We start from the raw sequence: 15744 nt of genomic DNA, 5'->3' as shown, positions 1-15744 counted from the left end.
TGACAGAGCAAATATATTACAGAGAAAGGAAATACATCAAATTTTAATTGTTTTATTAAACATTGAATGCCTATAAAACAATATTTGTAAAACATGAGTACAGAATAAACAAAAGCAATACAACAACCTCCTGTGACTTATCACCCATTATGAGAAAAGAAAATTACCATTCCCTATAAATTCCCTTATGTACTCCTTTCCTAATCACATTCCTTTCCTTCCCTCTTTCGAGGCAACTACTGTCTCAAATTTATATATATTTTCTCTGTTTTTTTAATAGTTTTACCAATAGTATTTGCATCCCTAAACAATATGTTCTTTAGTGTTGCATGTTTTTGAACTTTGTGTAAATGAAATCATAACTTTTTCTTTCTTCTTTGACTTGCTTTTGTAACTCATCATAATGTTCCTTATTTGTGTTGCTACATGTAACCATAGTTCATTCATTTTCACTGAAATAGAGTATTCTACTGTATGAATATATCATAATTTATTCATCTATTCTCCTGATGGTGGTTATTTGGGTTGTTTCCACATTAATATAGCCTCTAAGAATATATTGGTGTTATATTAACACATACTCTGATTAAACACTAAGATCAATAACTTATTTTAGTCTCCTAAACATGTTAGTATGAAATATGGAAATGTTTAGTTTATCATAGTGATGATTAAGGTTAGTGTTTTTAAAGCCAGATGTAGTCTTTAAAATATAATTTTACTCTCTCACCCTAGGCACAATTATTCATTCATTGTTCATTGCATTTAGTCATATTTCCTGTTGTTTTGGGTTATCTTAGATATTGGCTTTGTTTCTTCCACTCTACCAGATTTAGTAATACCACCTACCCTGTCTAACCTAGATAGGCAACTACCTTTTTCTTCTTTCACTCTTAGAACAGGGCTATAGTGATAAAGATGATAGGTATAGGACCTCCCAAACTGTTCTTTTGGGACTTAGTTAACTCTAAATAAGAAGGTTTAACTGAAACAAAATAAGTCACATATTGATAAACTCAGATATGGTAAAATTCACCTATTGAAACTTAGGTGTGTTTTAAGAGATCTTGAATTTTTACTGGGATAATTGAGATGTAAAGAACCAATATAGTGTCTTAACTCAGCAGCTATTGAATGTGTTAAACTTCAGCATGAATGAAGCTAATGTGGTAATTATAATTCTCCCAGGAAATTGAGTTATTTTCATGATTCTTCATTCTTAGTTCTCTAAATATTTTGCAATCCATTGTATTACAAAGAACAAGCTTTCCTTTTTAAAGTTAAAAACATTTATAAAACAATTGCAGTTGAAATCTAAATTACTTAATTTTTAAAATTTAATTTAGGTTGTTTTGTGACAACTCAACGTTTTTGTTATATTTTAGCAAACAATTTCAAGATGATTAGAAAATTAAATGGTACATGACAGTTAAACTTTCCTTGAAGTAGAAAGAAAGGAATACATCAGAAAAGAGAATGGTGCATTATATAGTACCTCTCAAACTTTAGTGTTCTTGTTAAAAATACAGATGGTTGGGCCTCACCTCTATAGATTCTGATAGAATAAGTTTGTAGCAGGGCTCAGAAGTCTATATTTTGCGTCTGTTTGTGTACTGGAAATGAAAATTCTAATATAGAGAAATATAAATCTTATTATTCTGCCTAAAATAACTCAATTTGGATGGAACTTCATGGTTTACAAAGTGCTTCTTATACATCATTTCGTTTGATACTTAAAGTAACCTGAGGCAAACTGTCAGGCATTATTATCCTTTTTACCAATTAAAAAAAAAAGAAAAACAAAGCTCAGAGAGATTATATGATTTGCCTAAGCAATTGTTTGTTTGTTTGTTTTTTCCTGTACGCGGGCCTCTCACCGCTGCGGCCTTTCCCGCCGCGGAACACAGGTTCCGGACGCGCAGGCTCCGGACGCGTAGGCTCAGCCGCTCCGTGGCACGCGGGATTTCCCCGAACCGGGGCACGAACCCGCGTCTCCCGCATCGGCAGGCGAACCCCCAACCACTGCGCCACTAGGGAAGCTCCAGCCTGAGCAAGTTTTGAGCAAATGGAGTCTGTATTCAATTCAGGACCCTTTGATTCCTAATCCAGTACTTTTGAATGTACGTAGCAGATTGGCAAGGAAGAATCATGAATAAGACCACTTGTCCTTGCTTTCTATAGCTCAAGTACCCATTTAGCATAAGAGTAAAATGAAGAATTATTCCAGCTGGCTGGCAGTCTTTATAATTTCTATAAGCAGAGTATTCAGTTTCTTGGAAATCCTAGCAAGGTATAAACGAGGGTCTTTCCTGTTCATAATGAAAAACTATTTTCCTAGGCAGACAAAGAACACCTTGCTGGTTTCATTGTTCTCCTGTGTTTTATTTGATTTTCAAAATTTCATGGTCTAGCACTCTTTAAGTGGCAGGTGAAAGAGATTAGAGCTATAGACGAGGTAAAGCTCTTTTAGCTGAGGCAAATAGAAGACGAGGTGGGAATAGAAGTTTAAAGACAAGAGGAATTGGTTTGAGTGGCTGCCATAGGTGACCTGAAAAATTATCCAGTTTATAATTAGGAAATGAGAGATGAGCAAAAGGAGACAAGATGAGAATCTGAATGTAAGGTTCAAGTGAACAGAAAAATAATGAAAAAATAGTCTTGGGTAATTAGGAAAAATCCCTCCACATATTTACCATTTCTATATGTGATAATTTCTATTATTTCATTGTTATTTTAATAAGAAATGGTAATATTTGGTGATTGCAATGTATAGTTATCAGAAAGAACATTTCTATAGAAACTTTTATTGTAACAGAGCACTCAACACTAAAATTTCTCTTTGCCAGGAAATCTTTTTAAACTTGAATAATCAGTGAGTTGATTCTTAAAGGGTGATATTGTGAGAAAGAACAAAGCATTTGCTGTTATTAGAGATCTTTCCACTTAAGATGATTCCAAAATAGTTTTGAGAGTTGAATGATTCAGAAATTCTTTAATATAGGTGTAACTGTTCACAGAGAAATTAACTTTTTATTTTTCTTTTTTAATTGAAGTATAGTTGATTTATATTAGTTTCAGAAATACAACATAAGTGATTCAACATTTTATATATTATACTCCATTAATGTTACTATAAAATATTGGCTATATTCCCTGTTCTATACATTACACCCTTGTAGCTTATTTATTTCATGCATAGTAGTTTGTACCTCTTAATCCCCTTCCTCCATCCCTCTACCCAGTGTTAACCACTACTTTGTTCTGTGTATCTGTGAGTCTTTTTATGTTTTGAAGATTCCACTGCATATATATATATATATATATATATATATATATATATCTTCTTCATCCATTTGTTGATGGACACTTAGGTTGCTTCCATATCATGGCTATTGTAAGTAATGCTGCTGTGAACATTGGTGTACATATACCTTTTTGAATTACTGTTTTCCTTTTCTTCAAATATTTACTCTGGAGTGGAATTGCTGGATCATATGGTAGTTCTATTTTTAGTTGTTTGAGGAGCGTCCATACTGTTTTCCATAGTGGCTATAAGCAATTTACATTCCCATCAACAGTGTATTAATGTTCTCTTTTCTCCACATCCTCTCAAACGTTTGTTATTTGTTATCTTTTTGATGACAGTCATTCTGACAGGTGTGAGGTGATATTTCATTGTTTTTTTTGATTTGCATTTCCCTGATGATTAGAGTTGTTGAATATCTTTTCTTGTGCCTATTGGACATCTGTATGAGTTTTTTGGGAAAAATGTCTATTTAGCTCTTCTGCCTATTTTTAATTATTTTTTGATGTTGAGTTGTATGAGCTGTTTATATATTTTGGATATAAATCCTTTATCAGACATATCAATTGCAAATATTTTCTCCCATTCAGTAAGCTGTCATTTCATTTTCTTAATGGTTTCCTTTGCTGTGCAATAGACTTTAAGTTTAATTAGGTCCCATTTGTTTATTTTTGCTTTTGTGTCCCTTTCCTTAGGTGACAGATCCAAAAAAATATTCCCAAGAATTATGTCAAAGAGTGTACTGCCTATGTTTTCTTCTAGGAATTTTATGGTTTCTGGTCTTACATTTAGGTCTTAAATCCATTTTGAGTTTACTTTTATATGGTTTGAGAAAATTTTCTAATTTCATTGTTTTACATATAGCTGTCCACTTCTCCCAGCACCACTTATTGAAGAGACTGTCTTTTCTCCATTGTATATTCTTGCCTCCTTTGTTGTAAATAATTGACCAAAAGTGCCTGGGTTTATTTCTGGGCTGTCTGTTTTGTTCCATTGATCTATGTGTTTGCTTTCATGCCAGTACCATGCTGTTTTGACTACTGTAGATTTGTTGTATAGAATGAATTCAGGGGCGTAATACTTCCAGTTTTGTGCTTTTTTCTCAAGATTGCTTTGGCTATTCAGGGTCCTTTGTGGTTCTATATGAATTTTAGGATTATCTGTTCTAATTCTGTGAAAAAATGTCATGGGTATTTTGAAAGGACTTGCCTTAAATCTGTAAATTGCTTTGGGTAGTATGGACCTTTTAATAATAATAATTCTTCCAGTCCATGAACACAGGATATCTTTCCATTTCTTTGTATCATCTTCAAGTTCCTTCAATGTCTTATAGTGTTTAGAGTGTAGGTCTTTCACCTCCTTGGTTAAGTTTATTCCTAGGTTTTTTTTTTCTTTTTGATGCAATTTTAAATGGGATTGTTTTCTTGCTTCCTCTTTCTGATAGTTCATTATTAGTGTATACAAAAGCAACAGATTTCTGTATAATAATCTTGTATCCTGCAACTTTACTGAATTCACTTATTAGTTCTAGTAGTTTCTTGGTGGAGATTTTAGGGTTTTCTATATATAGTATTATGTCATCTGCAAATAGTGACAGTTTTACTTATTCCCTTCCATTTTGGATGCCTTTCATTTCTTTTTCTTTTCTGATTGCTATGACTAGGACTTCCAGTACTATGTTAACTAGAAGGGGAGAGAGTGGGCATCCTTGTCTTGTTCCTGATTTTAGAAGAAAAGCTTAGAAACTCATTTTTAATAAAGCTTTTCCTTATCTCTATTATTTTACCATCCAGGAGCTGTTTGAAAAAAACTCTTAAGAGAAAGCAAAAATAAGAGACTTTTATCAGAAGAGCAGGTGAATGCAAGGTAAAAAGCAAACAAACAAAATACTAGCTCTCTTAAAAGACTATCCTCTACTCCTGTACCCCATTTTACTGGCCACAGAACCTATACACTTAGCTCCAGATACTACTTTTATTTAGTATTACTTTCTTACTACTTTTCATCCCAGATCAATTTTGGAATCTCAAGTCAAAATTCTGTCAAAGTCCTTCCCCTGGTTTTAGAAATTTATCTAGTGATTGTTTAAAACAGAGTTAGCATGCTTTGTACATTTTTCAAGTCCTCTATATTTTAGTACTTATATTCTTTGATTTTTGAATTTTATTTTCTTCAAAATCAGCTATAGTGTGGTCCACTGTTCTTACCTCTAGATCAAGGTTTCTCAACCAGCACTATAAACATTTTGGTCTGGTCAATTATTTGGTTTTAGGGGCTGTCCTACATGTTGTAGGATGTTTAGTAGTATCCCTGGCCTCTACCCCTTAGATGCCAGTAAGCCCCTGCCCCTCAACCTGTGACAACCAAAAATGTCTCCAGAGATTGCCAACTATCCTCTAGAGGATAAAAATCACCTCCAGTTAAGAACCACTGCTCTAGCTCTAGAATGATCTAGTACTGCCTTTATATTAAACTGATAGACACACAATGACAGCAACAAAAACATCTTTACGCTTACTCTTTTTCAGGAATAACCATAGCAAGATCAAAGCAACATAACATCTCTAAGTTTCAAACCATTTTACTATAATTAGTAAAATTTATACCCAGGAAAGGATTTTTAAATCATTGCAAAATTTTTCACTTTGGAGGCAGCGGAAAGAGCAAGGCATTTGGAATCATTCAGAGCTGGGTTTGACTTTCTGGATCTTATACTGAATAGCTGCTTATCTTGGACAAGTTATTTAACCTCTTTATGTGTCAATTTCCTCAGTTGCAAAAACAGGGATAATAGTATTTATTTCCTAGGTTTATTGTGAGATTATCTTGAATGTTGGAATAGTTAGAATAGAGGCTCTCAGACAGTTAGACATAGTAACTAAGTAATGTCCTCTCTAGCCAACAAACAAACAAAAACCAGAAAACAAAAACAAAACAAAACAACCCCCCCCCACAAAGAGTAAACATCATCAAGGAAAGTATCTGAAACAAAAGAGAAAACCATACTGACTGATTTAAAAGCATGCCTTTGGTGCTTGGAAAAATTTAGGCATTTATGTTAACCATTCCTTGAGAAAGAATTAATGTCAAGAGAAGGGCTAGAGAAAGACAGTTACAAGTGCCAGAGGGGCTTTGATCAGAATATACTTTTTAATATTCTTCTGTATAGAAACAATGGGTAAATGTTGATTGAGTCAGTGTGTACAATCATAGAGTGTATGGGTAGAGTAAATATGAATTTGCTTCTAGAATCTTGAGCAACTAAGAAGAGGTGATCTTTCTATGACTCATCCAACTCAATGTTAGAAGGAAGTAGTCATTGTTTTTTATTTTTAATAAGTTAAATAACAGTAAACATGCTTCTAATATTAAATGATTCTTTTTATAGTTTTAGAAATTTTATTTTTATGAGAAAATTTTTAATTAAAAAATATAAAGAATAATATAGTAAACACCTGTGTTTCCACCTCCTCCAAGAATGTACAGAAGTCAAGATTTTGTCACAATTCTTTCAAGTCCTTTTTAAAATAAAATAAACAATATAGATGAAGTTGAATTCTCCCTTTACCACACTTACTAATCTTATACTTTATACTCCCTCTTGAAGACAACTATTTTATGAGGTATTGTGTATCCTTTTACATGCATAAATATACATTCATGTATAATATACAATATTTTGTATATGTTTTTAAAATTTACATAAATATTACATATAGTATATGTCCAGGTTCCATACTTTTTTTTTTTTGCGGTACACGGGCCTCTCACTGTTGTGGCCTCTCCCGTTGCGGAGCACAGGCTCCGCACGCGCAGGCCCAGCGGCCATGGCTCATGGGCCTAGCTGCTCCACAGCATGTGGGATCTTCCTGGACCGGGGCACGAACCCGTGACCCCTGCATCAGCAGGCGGACTCTCAACCACTGCAACACCAGGGAAGCCCCCAGGTTCCATACTTTTTACTCAGCATTGTTTTTGAGATCTATCTGTGTTGATGTATCTACATTTATATATATAATAACCCATCATATTAATATGCCACATTTTATTTATCTATTCCCCTCTTGATGGACATTAATAGACTGCTTTCATTTTTCTTTCAATTATAGGCAATGCTGCTGTGACTCACTGAGTCTCACTGTACACATTTGCAAGAGTTCTCTAAGGTATATACTGGAAGTGGAATTACTGGGACATAGGATAGAAATAGCTATTTTAAAATAAAAGAAGTACTATTTTATATGTTAAAAGGTTTTATGTACTGAGAAATGAAGATTCAAAAAGGAGTTAAATTTGCATGCATTTTGTGGAAGAGCTGGCTTTTATTTGGGAACTGGTGCCTTAGAAGCCAGACATGCCTGCTTATTTCAAGAACCATTCAATGAAATAGATTGCCTCCTGTGTGCTCAGCACTGCACAGCTGACATTATCAGTAGCAGAATACTGAGCTGGATGGACTCTGAGTCTGATCCAGAATGGCTTTTATTATGCTCTTATTCAGTCAGAAGGAAAGACTATCTATAGGACAAGATGAATGTATCAGGCAAAAGTCTACAAAGGATAAATATATCAGGTTAAGTGCCTATTTGATTTGCATAGCTCTGGTCTAGAAGGTTTGTCATATACTTCCATCCTCTCTGAACCTCACGGTTTTAAAGACAATTGTTAGTCAGTTATAGCTGAGATATACTAAAACTTAACACTTCCATGTATATAGTACTTTCCTAAGATGGGTATTGGGTAAGGCATGTGAACATATAGAGGGAAATATACTTATGTATCACTTGATCCATGATAAAACTAGAATAAAAGAGGCAACCTGTTAAAAGACAAATTCTGATAAGAATGTAAAGAAAAATAAGAATTTATTTTTAAGTCAGGTCCTAAGCTGAAGCTTAATCAGAACTAGGCAATTATCCAGACAGAAAAAGTAATAACCTTCTATTTCTGTTTTTCAGATTTAATTCTTTGTCAAAAAGAAATCATCCAATATTTCACATCTATCTAACTGAAGTTCACTATTTGGAGGTAAGTGATAAAGTTTAAAGAGACACAAATTTATAAATTAGAGGAAAAAAGAGGGGTTATATAACTTGATAAAAACCATTTATCAGTTTGGTGTGAATTATGCCTTTCATTCTTTATTTCAGCCTTCAGATAACCCATCATTTAAGGTGCACTTATGAACAGGGTAGAAAGGATCATCTTGAAAATTCCCTTTGATAATTATATAAATAAATAAAGTATGATTTGCATAAATAGTTGTTCAGCTGTGGATAAAAGAAAAAAGATTATAGATATACATTTGACAAGCCTATGCTCCAATATATTATTCTTCTACATTTCTTTTGTTTGAAGTTGTATTACTCTATTAGTGTTCCTCTCTCCTTTGTTATTAACCTTTCTCTAATTTTGTTTTTTTGGTTTTTTTTTACTAATTTTTTAAAAAATTAGTAATTTTACTAATTTTTTAAAAAAAAATACTAATTTTTTTTACTTTTTTTTACTAATTCTCATATTCATCCTCAGTACAACTCTTTTGGTTAATTTAAAAATTATGCTTGACCAAGGAATCTCAAGCTCATCCTAGATTTCTATACTTTAGATCCAAAGAGGTCTACTGGAATTCATAGGATGCATTGCAGTTAAGATGAAGATTTAGTTAATAGTCTTATGCCAGGTGCATGAGTGTATATGTGTCCTAGAAGCCCAGCAACTTCTAAAAAGATGCCCCTTAAAAATTTGGTATCATATATTCAGAATGATACAATCACTGTAGTAATTACACTGGTAAACAACTTTGGTTACTTACATAAATTGTTATTATCTTCTTTTATGTATGCCTTACCTCATCTATTAATTTATAATCTTCTTTAGGACCAGGTTATTTTATTCCTTATATGATTTTGACCCCTGGAACCAACTGATTTACTTGCATATATTTGAAACTTGGTACACTTTTAATGTTGATGAAGTTTTATTATTACTTTTAAAAATAGAATTATTCGTTTCATTCAGAGAGCTGTCTTCATATCCAGTTACATTTTCTTTCTTTCTTTCTTTCTTTCTTATTATTTTTTAGACAGCAGGTTCTTATTAGTCATCAATTTTATACATATCAGTGTATACATGTCAGTCCCAATCACCCAATTCAGCACACCACCATCCCCACCCCACCCCCTGCGGTTTTCCCCGCTTGGTGTCCATAAGTTTGTTCTCTATATCTGTGTCTCAACTTCTGCCCTGCAAACCGGATCATCTATACCATTTTTCTAGGTTCCACATACATGCGTTAATATATGATATTTGTTTTTCTCTTTCTGACTTACTTCACTCTGTATGACAGTCTCTAGATCCATCCATGTCTCAACAAATGACTCAATTTAATTCCTCCTTATGACTGAGTAATATTCCATTGAATATATGTACCACAACTTCTTTATCCGTTCGTCTGTTGATGGGCATTTAGGTTGTTTCCATGACGTGGCTATTGTAAATAGTGCTGCAATGAACAGTGGGGGGGCATGTATCATTTTGAATTATGGTTTTCTCTGGGTATATGCCCAGTAGTGGGGTTGCTGGGTCATATGGTAATTATATTTTTAGTTTTTTAAGGAACCTCCATACTGTTCTCCATAGTGGCTGAACCAATTCACATTCCCACCAACAGTGCAAGAGGGTTCCCTTTTCTCCACACCCTCTCCAGCATTTGTTGTTTGTAGATTTTCTGATGATGCCCATTCTAACTGGTGTGAGGTGATACCTCATTGTAGTTTTGACTTGCATTTCTCTAATAATTAGTGATATTGAGCAGCTTTTCATGTGCTTCTTGGCCATCTGTATATCTTTTTTGGAGAAATGTCTATTTAGGGCTTCTGCCCGTTTTTGGACTGGGTTGTTTGTCTCTTTAATATTGAGCTGCATGAGCTCTTTATATATTTTGGAGATTAATACTTTGTTGATTTTTTTGCAAATATTCCTCCCACTCTGATGGTTGTCTTTTCGTCTTGTTTATGGTTTCCTTTGCTATGCAAAAGCTTTTAAGTTTCATTATGTCCCATTTGTTTATTTTTGTTTTTATTTCCAGTACACTAGGAGGTGGATCAAAAAAGATCTTGCTGTGATTTATGTCAAAGAGTGTTCTTCCTATGTTTTCCTCTAAGAGTTTTATAGTGTCTGGTCTTACATTTAGGACTCAAATCCATTTTGAGTTTATTTTTGTGTATGGTGTTAGGGAGTGTTCTAATTTCATTCTTTTACATGTAGCTGTCCAGTTTTCCCAGCACCACTTATTGAAGAGACTTTCTTTTCTCCATTGTATATCTTTGCCTCCTTTAGCATACATTAGTTGACCATAGGTGCGTGGGTTTATCTCTGGGCTTTCTACCTTGTTCCATTGATCTATGTTTCTGTTTTTGTGCCAGTACCATATTGGCATGATTACTGTAGCTTTGTAGTGTAGTCTGAAGTCAGGGAGTCTGATTCCTCCAGCTCAGTTTATTTCCCTCAAGACTGCTTTGGCTATTCGGCGTCTTTTGTGTCTCCATACAAATTTTAAGATTATTTTTCCTAGTTCCGTAAAAAATGTGATTGGTAATTTGATAGGAATTGCATTGAATCTGTACATTGCTTGGGTAGTATAGTCATTTTCACAGTATTGATTATTCCAATCCAAGAACATGGTATATCTCTCTATCTCTTGGTATCATCTTTAATTTCTTTCATCAGTGTCTTATAGTTTTCTGCATACAGGTCTTTTGTCTCCCTAGCTAGGTTTATTCCTAGGTATTTTATTCATTTTGCTGCAATGGTAAATGGGAGTGTTTCCTTAATTTCTCTTTCAGATTTTTCATCATTAGTGTATAGGAATGCAAGAGATTTCTGTGTATTAATTTTGTATCCTGCAACTTTACCAAATACATTGATTAGCTCTAGTAGTTTTCTGGTGGCATTTTTAGGATTCTCTACGTATAGTATCATGTCATCTGCAAACAGTAACAGTTTTACTTCTTTTCCAATTTGTATTCTTTTTATTTCCTTTTCTTCTCTGATTGGCATGGCTAGGACTTCCAAGGCTATCTTGAATAATAGTGGTGAGAGTGGACATCCTTGTCTTGTTCCTGATCTTAGAGGAAATGCTTTCAGTTTTTCACCATTGAGAATGATGTTTGCTGTGGGTTTGTCGTATATGGCCTTTATTATGTTGAGGTAGGTTCCCTCTATGCCCACTTTCTGGAGAGTTTTTATCATAAATGGGTGTTGAATTTTGTCAAAAGCTTTTCCTGCATCTATTGAGATGGTCATATGGTTTTTATTCTTCAATTTTTTTAATATGGTGTATCAAATTGATTAATTTGCATATATTAAAGAATCCTTGCATCCCTGGGATAAATCCCACTTGATCATGGTGTATGATCCTTTTAATGTGTTGTTGGATTCAGTTTTTGCTAGTATTTTGTTGAGGATTTTTGCATCTATATTCATCAATGTTATTGGTCTGTAATTTCCTTTTTTTGTAGTATCGTTGTCTTGTTTTGGTATCAGGGTGATGGTGGCCTCATAGAATGAGTTTAGGAGTGTTCTTTGCTCTGCAATTTTTTGGAAGAGTTTGAGAAGGATGGGTGTTAGCTCTTCTCTAAATGTTTGATAGAATTCACCTGTGAAGCCTTCTGGTCCTGGACTTTTGTTTGTTGAAAGATTTTTAATCACAGTTTCAATTTCATTACTTGTGATTGGTCTGTTCATATTTTTTATTTCTTCCTGGTTCAGCCTTAGAAGGTTATATCTTTCTAAGAATTTGTCCATTTCTTCCAGGCTGTCCATTTTATTGGCATAGAGTTGCTTGCAGTAGTCTCTTAGGATGCTTTGTATTTCTGCAGTGTCTGTTGTAACTTCTCCTTTTTCATTTCTAATTTTATTGATTTGAGTCCTCTCTGTCTTTTTCTTGATGAGTCTGGCTAATGGTTTATCAATTTTGTTTATCTTCTCAAAGAACCAGCTTTTAGTTTTACTGATCTTTGCTATTGTTTCCTTTGTTTCTGTTTCATTTATTCCTGCTCTTATCTTTATGATTTCTTTCCTTCTGCTAAATTTGGGTTTTGTTTGTTCTTCTTTCTCTAGTTCATTTAGCTGTAAGGTTAGATTTTTTACTTGAGATATTTCTTGTTTCTTGAGGTAGGCTTGGATAGCTATAAACTTCCCTCTTAGAACTGCTTTTGCTGCATCCCATAGGATTTGGATCGTCGTGTTTTCATTGTCATTTGTCTCTAGGTATTTTTTGATTTCCTCTTTGATTTCCTCAGTGATCTCTTGGTTGTTTAGTAACGTATTGGTTAGCCTCCACGTGTTTGTATTTTTTACGTTTTTTTCCCTGTAATTCATTTCTAATCTCATAGCGTTGTGGTCAGAAAAGATGCTTGATATGATTTCAATTTTCTTAAATTTACTGAGGCTTGATTTGTGGCCAAAGATGTGATCTATCCTGGAGAAAGTTCCATGTGCATTTGAGAAGAAAATGTAATCTGCTGTTCCTGGATGGAATGTCCTATAAATGTCAATTAAATCTATCTGGTCTATTGTGTCATTTAAAGCTTCTGTTCCTTATTTATTTTCATTTTGGATGATCTGTCCATTGGTGTAAGTGAGGTGCTAAAGTCCCCCACTATTATTGTGTTACTGTTGATTTCCTCTTTTAGAGCTGTTAGCAGTTGCCTCATGTATTGAGGTGTTCCTATGTTGGGTGCATATATATTTATAATTGTTATATCTTCTTCTTGGATTGATCCCTTGATCATTATGTAGTGTCCTTCCTTGTCTCTTGTAACATTCTTTATTTTAAAGTCTATTTCATCTGATACGAGTATAGCTACTCCAGCTGTCTTTTGATTTCCATTTGCATAGAATATCTTTTTCCATCCCCTCACTTTCAGTCTGTATGTGTCCCTAGGTTTGAAGTGGGTCTCTTGTAGACAGCATATATATGGGCCTTGTTTTTGTATCCATTCAGCAAGCCTGTGTCTTTTGGTTGGAGCATTTAATCCATTCACGTTTAAGGTAATTATTGATATGTATGTTCCTATGACGATTTTCTTAATTTTTTGGGTTAGTTTTTGTAGGTCCTTTTCTTCTCTTGTGTTTCCCACTTAGAGAAGTTCCTTTAGCATTTGTTGTAGAGCTGGTTTGGTGGTGCTGAGTTCTCTTACCTTTTGCTTGTCTGTATAGCTTTTGATTTCTCTATCGAATCTGAATGAGATCCTTGCTGTGTAGAGTAATTTTGGTTGTAGGTTCTTCCCTTTCATCACTTTAAGTATATCATGCCACTCCCTTCTGGCTTGTAGAGTTTCTGCTGAAAAATCAGCTGTTAACCTTATGGGAGTTCCCTTGTATATTATTTGTCATTTTTCCCTTGTTGCTTTCAGTAATTTTTCTTTGTCTTTCATTTTTGCCACTGTGATTACTATGTGTCTCGGCGTGTTTCTCCTTAGGTTTATCCTGTATGGGACTCGCTGCACTTCCGGGACTTGGATGGCTATTTCCTTTCCCATGTTAGGGAAGTTTTCGACTATAATCTCTTCAAATATTTCCTCTGGTCCTTTCTCTCTCGCTTCTCCTTCTGGGACCCCTATAATGCGAATGTTGTTGTGTTTAATGTTGTCCCAGAGGTCTTTTAGGCTGTCTTCATTTCTTTTCATTCTTTTTTCTTTAATCTGTTCCACAGCGGTGAATTCCACCATTCTGTCTTCCAGGTCACTTATCTGTTCTTCTGCCTCAGTTATTCTGCTATTGATTCCCTCTAGTGTAGTTTTCCTTTCAGTTATTGTATTGTTCATCTCTGTTTGTTTGTTCTTTAATTCTTCTAGGTCTTTGTTAAACATTTCTTGCATCTTCTCGATCTTTGCCTCCATTCATTTTCTGAGGTCCTGGATCACCTTCACTATCATTATTATGAATTCTTTTTCTGGAAGGTTGCCTATCTCCACTTCATTTAGTTGTTTTTCTGGGGTTTTATCTTGTTCCTTCATCTGGTACATAGCCCTCTGCCTTTTCATCTTGTCTATCTTTCTGTGAATGTGGTTTGTTCCACAGGCTGCAGGATTGTAGTTCTTGATTCTGCTGTCTGCCCTCTGGTGGATGAGGCTATCTAAGAGGCCTATGTAAGTTTCTTGATGGGAGGGACTGGTGGTGGGTAGAGCTGACTGTTGCTCTGGTTGGCAGAGCTCAGTAAAACTTTTATCTGCTTGACTGTTAATGGGTGTGGCTGGGTTCCCTCCCTGTTGGTTGTTTGCCCTGAGGCAACCCAACACTGGAGCCTACCTAGGCTCTTTGGTGGGGATAATGACAGACTCTGGGAGGGCTCACGCCAAGGAGAACTTCCCAGAACTTCTGCTGCCAGTGTCTTTTTCCCCATGGTGAGCCACAGCCACCCCCCGCCTCTGCAGGAGATTCTCCAACACTAGCAGGTAGGTCTGGTTTAGTCTCCCCTGGGGTCACTGCTCCTTCCCCTGTGTTCCAATGCACACACTACTTTGTGTGTGCCCTCAAGGAGTAGAGTCTCTGTTTCCCCAGTCCTGTAGAAGTCCTGCAATCAACTCCCACTAGGCTTCAAAGTCTGTTTCTCTAGGAATTCCTCCTCCCGTTGTTGGACCCCCAGGTTGGGAAGCCTGACGTGGGGCTCAGAACCTTCACTCCAGTGGGTGGACTTCTGTGGTATTGGTGTTCTCCAGTCTGTGAGTCACACACCCAGCAGTTAAGGGATTTGATTTTACTGTGATTGCACCCCTCCTACTGTGGCTTCTCCTTTGTCTTTGGATGTGGGGTATCTTTTTCGGTGGGTTCCAGTGTCTTCCTGTCGATGATTGTCCAGCAGCTAGTTGTGATTCTGGTGTTCTCACAGGAGGGAGTGAGAGCATGTCCTTCTACTCCACCATCTTGGTTCCTCTGTCAGAAGCAGTTTCAGGCTCTTTTTTGGCCCTCGTCTTCTGGTCCTCAAGCCACCACATGTCAGCCACTTCCGCGCCCTCACAGTTTCTCAGTGGTGCCCGCTCACCCTACATATCTTTTATTGAAAGAGATATGCAAATGTTTGAGGAGTAAGAAATTTAGAACAGATTAATGGCTGAAAAGAAAAGAGAAACTTTTACGCTATTTTCAATAGCCAAAAATGTCTGTTAAAATCATGTTCCTCCTTAAGTGAATAGTATATCTAAAGTTGAGAACTCCCTGTTTAATACAAATATCAGATTCTTTAGATCTTAACACATTAGATACTTTTGATACCAGTCAGAAACTGAGCTTGAATCAACATCCCACAGAATTAGCAGTGGAAAATACTCTCTTATGAACCTTAGATGTCTTTGGGCTGATAGTGATAAAAAAATTATCAATTGTGGTGCTAGCAAGATTGTTCCTGATTTTACGAATGATATAATTACAACTTAATT

The 15744-nt window shown here is 35.3% G+C and overlaps 1 protein-coding gene across 2 annotated transcripts in view; it reads left to right on the top strand.

Moving 5' to 3' along the window:
• TENT5D (terminal nucleotidyltransferase 5D) overlaps positions 1-15744 on the top strand; it is an 89554-nt gene that overhangs the window by 1670 nt on the left and 72140 nt on the right. Inside the window, exons 2-4 of one of the 2 annotated variants that reach the window (XM_067722575.1) lie at positions 5098-5170; positions 7414-7470; positions 8263-8332. The gene's annotated coding sequence lies outside the window, so the exon portion shown is untranslated. The remainder of the gene's footprint in view (positions 1-5097; positions 5171-7413; positions 7471-8262; positions 8333-15744) is intronic. The other variant, XM_067722576.1, reaches the window with a different exon arrangement.

This window comes from Pseudorca crassidens, chromosome X (genome assembly GCF_039906515.1).
Source record: "Pseudorca crassidens isolate mPseCra1 chromosome X, mPseCra1.hap1, whole genome shotgun sequence".
Taxonomy (NCBI): domain Eukaryota; kingdom Metazoa; phylum Chordata; class Mammalia; order Artiodactyla; family Delphinidae; genus Pseudorca; species Pseudorca crassidens.
This window is presented reverse-complemented; position numbering and strand designations above follow the sequence as displayed.